Below are 6,993 nucleotides of genomic sequence, written 5' to 3'. Positions count from 1 at the left end.
TCCCAGCCAGGCTTTCCTGGTCTTGCAGGCTTGGGCTCGGACCTTTCCCTGTGATGTGGCTGAACACACAGGGCAACTCACAGTTCTCCCAAGCTGACAGCCACTGCCTGACTCCCGGTGCTTCCCAGTCTGTGGAGGCAGAGTAGGGATGGAGCTGGTGATGGCTCTCTTTCAGGGGCCCTGCTAGCAGCCCGAGACTCCCCGAGGCTGTTCAAGAGCCAGCACAGATCCCGCGCCACCGGGAAGGCTCGGGGAACTCGCAGTTCCCCAAGCCAACAGCCATGGTTTGACTCCTGGTGCTTCCGAGTCTGCACTGGCTGAGTAGGGATGGAGCTGGCGACTGATTCACTTCCAGGGTCCTGCCAGTAGCCCGAGACTCCTCGAGACTGTTTGAGAGCCGGCACAGGCCCTGAGACACAGGGAATGCATGGGCGACTCTCAGTTCTCCCAGGCCAGCAATCATAGCCTGACTCCACGGGTTACCAGAGCTCTCTGGTTTGCTTCCGAATGCCCACTCCTCTCTCTGCTGTTACTGGCAAACCCATCTCTCCTAGTGTTTTCCAATCTGTGCCCTGCTAGAAGGGGGGGGGGGTGCCAGTGACTAGTTCTCTCCCAGGGTTGTTGTTGCCCACCCTCGGCTCTCAGAGACTGGGGCGGCCAGCGAGGGCCCTGGCACGGCCTGGCAGAGGGCCTGCCGCCGCCTCTGCTCTGCTCCTTTGTACCTTGTTGATCTGCGGTAGTCTCCTCTCCTCAACCTCTGGTCATTCAGTGTCCGCTACACTCTCTGGAGTCCTGCCTTCTTATATGCTGGGTCCCTGTTGGGCATCTGCTGTGCTCCTCTGCAGATCAGCCTGGTCTTTCTCTGACGCATGGATGGAAGTGAAATCCTTTGTTCTACTCCGCTGCCATCTTCCTATGCCCCCCCCCATTAATTTTCTTTTAAAGATTTTATTTACTAAGTTCTAGAGAGAGAGGCAGAGAGGGAGAGAAACATTGATTGGCTGCCTTCCACGTGCCACCAACTAGGGACTCTATCTGCAACCCTGGCATGTGCCCTGACTGGGAATCAAACTGGTGACCCCCCAGCTCCCATGCCAGTGCTCAACTCACTGAGCCATACTAGCTAGGCCAAATAGTCTATATTCTTAATGATTTCCTATGTAGCTCTATCAATTTTTCACCACAATCAATTTTAGAACATTTTCATCACCCCCATAAGACACCCTGTACCCGTTAGTAGTCACATCTTGTTTTCTCCCAACTCCTCCAGCCCTAGACAACTATCATTTTACTTTCTGTTTCCATGGAGTTTCTTATTTTGAACATTTTATGCAAATAGAATTATACAACATTTCGTTCTTTGTGACTGGCTTTTTTCACTTAGCATATTGTTTTCAAGGTTTATTCATGTTGTAGCATATGTCGTTACTTCATTTTACTTTACAGCTGAATACTCTTCCACTGTATGAAATACTATATTTTATTTATCCCTTGAGTTGATAAAAAATTGGATTATTTTCACTTTTTGGTTATGAATAATGTTTCTACAAACATTCGTGAACAAGTTTTTGTGTGACCATTTCTCTTGGGTCTATACTTACAAGTAAAATTGTTGGGCATATTTTTACGTTGGACACATTTATGTCTTTATATTTAAAGTGACTTTCTTGTAGGTAGCATGTAGGTAGGTCTTGCTTTTTTTTAAAAGATTTTATTTATTTGTCTTTAGAGAGGAAGGAAAGGAGAAAAGGAGAGAAATATCAATGTATGGTTGTCTCTTGTGAGTCCCCTGCTGGGAACTGGCCCGCAACCCAGGCATGTGGCCTGACTGGGAATCGAACTGCGATCGTGTGGTTCGCTGTCCTGTGCTCAATCCACTGAGGTACACCAGCCAGGCCTGGGTCTTGCTTTTTAAAAATAACTGATGTGATAATTTCTGCCTTTTATTGGAATGTTTTGTCCATTTACTTTGATGTGAGTATTGCTATAGTTATTTTGAATTTGTGACCTTGCTATTTGTTTTCAATTTGTCCCATTTGTTTTTTCCCTTTTCCTACTTTTCTGCCTTCTTTTAATTACTCAAGTATTTTAAAATTCCATTTTATTTCCTTGTAGCTTATTAACCATAACTCATTGTTTTGTTATTTTAGTTGTTACTTCAAGATTTATAGTATACATCTTTAACTTGTCACAATCTACCTTAAAGAGATATTATGCAACTTCAGATTTAGTATAAGGATGTTACAATAAGATGCTTCCACTTCTTCCCTCTAAAACTTCGATATTTTTCTATGCATTTTGCTTTTGCAGGGTATAAACCCCACAATCCATTGTTATTACTTTCATTTAAACAGTTATTTTAAAAATACATTTAAATAATAAGGCTATCAGCTGATTTCTCAAAAGAAACCTTACAGGCAAGAAGGGGCTGGAAAGAAGTATTTGAAGTCATGAAAGGCAAGGACCTACATCTAAGAATATTATATCCAGCAAAGCTATCACTTAGAATGGAAGGATAAAGTGCTTCCCAGATAAGATCAACTTAAAAGAGTTCATCATCACCAAGCCATTATGATATGAAATATTAAAGGGACTTATCTAAGAAAAGGAGGACCAAAAATATGAACAGTAAAAAGACAATAAACTCACAACTATCAACAAATGAACCTAAAAATAAAAGAAAGAAAAACAATGAAAACAAAAACTAAGCAAACAATTAGAATAGGAACAGAATCAGAGAAATGGATATCACAGGGAGGGGAGGAATGGGGGAGAAGGTACAGGGAAGAAGAAGCATAATTGGTAGGCATTAAATAGACAGGTCAAAAATGGTATAGGAAACAGAAAAATCAAAGAACTTACATATACAACCCATGGACATGAACTAAGAGGGGGGATGCTGGAGGGTTGGGGGTGGAGGGGAGATAAAGGGGAAAAGTTGGGAAAACTGTAATAGCATAATCAATAAAATATAATTTAAAAAAGAAAAACAAAAAAGAAATAAATCTTAAAGAATAATATATTCTTGATATCTATATTGTATTTCCAGTGCTCTTTGGTTCATTGTTTCTTATTTCCACCTGGTGTCAGTTTTCATCTGCCAGGAGGATGTGCTTTAACATTTCTTGTAGTGTGGGTAGCTGATGATGAATTCTTTCAGCTTTTGTGTATGTGAGTATATCTTTATTTTCACCTTCATTTTTTAATTTTTTCCAATTTTTTTATTTAATTATTTTTCAATACAGTTTTCTGTCTATTACTCCCATCCCATCCCACCCCTTCATTTTGAAACATGTTTTTGTGGGGTATAGAATTCTGGGCTGTTTTTCCCCTTTCTCCATTTCTTGCTCCATCATCTTTATGCTTATGTTGTTTCTCTTCCTTGTCTTTGTTCCTCTGTATGTAACATGTCTTTCTCCTCCAGCTGCTTTTAAGATTTTTTTGTTTATTACTGGTTTTGAGCAATTTAGAACTACCTTGGGCAATGTAGCTTACCTTGGTGTAGTTTTCTTCATGTTTCTCTTCCTTTGGATTCATTTGGTTCCCTGGGTCTGTGGTTTTATAGGTTTTATTAAGTTTGGGAAAATGTTTGCAATTACTTCTTCATATATTATTTCTATATTTTTCTTTCAATATTTGTGGGCACCAGTTTCCTTTCCTTTCCATATTAGACCATTTCAAGTGTTCTACAGCTCACTGTTCTACAGCTCTATAGCATTTTCATATTTTTTCTCTGTGTCTTATCTTGGAATTTTTTTCCTGTGACCTTCTTAACCCACCTTTTCTTCCACAATATCTAATGTGTCATTACTTCTATCTAGTGTATTTTTCATCTCAGACATTATAGTTTTTATGCTCAGAAGTTGCATTTGGGCCTTTTTGAAAAATATTTTCCATGTCTCTGCTTAACTTTATGAACATATATATGTTATAATTGTTTTCAAGCCTTTCTCTGGTACTTTAAAATTTTGAGTCTGTTTCACTTGATTGATTATCCTCCTTATTGGCCTCATTTTCCCATCTGTTTGTATGCCTGCTAATCGTTAGTTGGATGGCAGACATTGTGAATTTTGCCTTTGTAGGTACTAGATGTTTTTGTATGTATTACTATTAATCTTCTTGAGTTTTGTTCCTAGATACTGCTAATTTACTTGGAAATAGTTTTATCCTTAGGGGTTCTGCTTTTATGATTTGTTAGGTATGACTGGAGCAGTACTCATTCTAGGTCTAGTTATTCCCACTAGAAAAGTCATGTGACTTTTTCTCTCATCAGATTAGGAAATTTTTCCATCATTACTCTTTCAAATAGGTTTTCTGTCCCTTGTTCTTCTTCTTCTCCTTCTGGTATTCCTATTATTCAGACATTATAACGTTTCATATTTTCTTGCATTTCTGTTAACCCCTCTTCATTCTTTCTGAGCCTCTTTTCCTTTTATTGCTCTTTCTGTGAGATTCTTTCTACTGTGTCCTCCAACTCACTGATCTGATCTTCTGCCTCATCGATCCTGCTTTTCATTCCCTCTACTGTGTTCTTCAGTTCAGAAATTGTATTCTTCATTTCCTCTTGGCCTTTGCTAATAGTTTCTATTTCCTTTTTCAAGTTGATATATTTTGTGGAGAGGTCATTGTAGCTCCCCTCTAGTTTCTGGTAGCTCGTTGTGAGCTCTTTGAATTTCCTGATAACCAGTGCTTTGAATTCAATATCTGATAGTGGACTTGCCTCTCTTTCATCTAACATTCTTTCTGAGACTTCCACCTTTTCTTTCATTTGGGCATTGTTTCTTTGTCTTCCCTTTGTTTGTGAGACTCTTCTTGTTAGTCTCAGCTTCTTAAATTGATCTGTTCTGACTCCCTGGGTTTATGGTGTGAACTTCTGTGGTAGAATACCTGTGAAATTCAGTGGTGCAGTCTCCTGCAGGTATCTTGATATTCTCCACTTCCACCTACTCCTTTCTTTGTGTGTGTGTGATCAGTTGGCGGGGGGCAAAATGGTTTATGACAGCAGAAGAGTACTTTATTTACAGTCACAGCTGGAAGAGGAGAGATAGATCTTTAGGCTGTATATAGTGTTAACTGTAATCTTCAACCCAACTTGCCACTTTTAAGAAAGGATGGACCAAAGAGAAGTCTCTTGTTGGGGAGGGAAGGCTTGTGAGTTAGATCTTGAAATAGATCTGAAGTTTGCTTCTGGGAGCAGGTTTCAGAAGAGTTATAGCTTGTGAGTTATCATGAGTTTGGGTGGAGGAATTACCTTTGTACTATAATCTCTAGTTTATACTGCACCAGTCTTTTCTGGGCTTCTAAATCGGAAGGTAAATATCTCACGTTGCTCCTCTACTGTGCAAGTTATCCTGGGCACATTTCAATAGAGACAGAGTCTGGAGTCAGAGTACCATTGTCTTTTTATTCTTTGTCTATTTTTAATGTCCCAAATCCACAGGCCTCTCAGGATAATAAAATACATGTGATTGGTTTATTATCTTGTTCCTTTTCTATCCTATTTTGAAAACGGGCGATTCGTGGATGAGGTGGTCTGCCGTCAAATGATCTTTAATTGAAATATTTTCCTCTGTAGTACTTACTGGCCAGGCATTCTGCTGCACCACTGTCGATGTCATCCATGATATCATGTGGGTAGTGGCCATTGGCATTGCGACCCACAGGCTGGGAAGTCTGGAGGATTTCTTTAATGGTTCCAGAGAGTTCTCTAGCTAAAGATCAGTGCTGCACCTGTTGGGCAACATTGACAGTGCCATCAAAAGTGATATTTCCACTGTGTGTAATTTTTTCTTCTTTCTATCTTTTGGTGGTTCTTTGAGGGCTTTGATGATCAGGGCAGAGGCAGAAGGCACTACCTCCATCTGGGCCTGTCCATTCTGAATGGTCAGTTTCACTGTAATCTTCAGACCCTTCCAATCACTGGTTGCTTTGGTGATGTCATCACCAACCTTTTTGGAGACAGGCCCAGGGGGCTGATATTGGGGGCCAGAGCAGACCTGGCACTGACTTCCACACAAGTTCACCTCAGGTATATGACTTTGATTTCATTGGGGTTGAACTTTGGCAACATGGTGGAGGCAGCTGGTGTCAGATGAACTTGGATTTGGGGTGACCAAAGAAAGTTGCTCCTTCACCTACACCTAGCTGAAAGCCAAAAGGGAAGGACTCTTTTATATAATGTAACTAACATTATAATTTGATGTGTGCAATAATTACTTTATGAGAAAAATGGTACAAATTTCTGTAATGACATCTTTTGTTTTTATAGTCCCACCATAACAATGATACCCTAATATCTCTAGGCCTTGTTTGATGAGTTCTACCAGGGAAACCATGCCTGTAGAGGATACCGATCTCTCAGAATCCATGTTACTTAGTTTTATGGCAATATTTATTCAATTTCTACAATTCAGCTATTGTTTGGAAAATTCTTAATTAGAGTTGGGAAATCTATAAAAGAGGATATCTCCAGGGGAGTATGTCAGTTAAGCACTTTCTGTGTTCTCAGTCTCCCGCACTGGGATGGAGGACCTGGTTGGGCCAATGATTTAAGGTCAAAGGTATGACAGAGATTTGAGCAGTTTCTTCTACTCAAAAGGCCAAATGGACATCAAGCATTTGTGTGTTACAAGAACAAAAAGTTAGTGAAAACAAGTTCTTTTTTTAACTGGAATTACAGCTACTCAGGTAAGAATATCAGTTAATTCAAACTGATCAGAAACCTTGACTAGGTATTAAAGTACGGGAATTTCCAATTTTTCTATCTTTTTCTAACAAAATGTCCAATGAACTGTTACTTAGTAAATTGTAATTTGATTGAAACAGTGTTTAAAAAATTAAATTGATTTTAGACACAGAAAGGGGGGGAGAGAGAGAGACAGACAGACAGAAACATCAATTTGTTGTTCCACCTAATTATATATTTGTTGGCTGCTTCTTCTTGTCTTTTTAAAAAGATTTTATATATTTATTTTTAGAGAGGGGGACGGGGGT

The 6,993-nt window shown here is 39.6% G+C and overlaps 1 pseudogene; it reads right to left on the bottom strand.

Moving 5' to 3' along the window:
* Positions 1–211: 211 nt before the first annotated feature.
* Positions 212–6,314, bottom strand: LOC118998284 (60S ribosomal protein L12-like; annotated as a pseudogene).
* Positions 6,315–6,993: the final 679 nt, after the last annotated feature.

Source organism: Sturnira hondurensis, unplaced genomic scaffold (assembly GCF_014824575.4).
Source record: "Sturnira hondurensis isolate 20B ecotype Veracruz unplaced genomic scaffold, ASM1482457v3 Scaffold0013994, whole genome shotgun sequence".
NCBI classification, from domain to species: domain Eukaryota; kingdom Metazoa; phylum Chordata; class Mammalia; order Chiroptera; family Phyllostomidae; genus Sturnira; species Sturnira hondurensis.
Note: the sequence above shows the minus strand (reverse complement) of the source record. Positions and strands in the feature narration are given on the sequence as shown.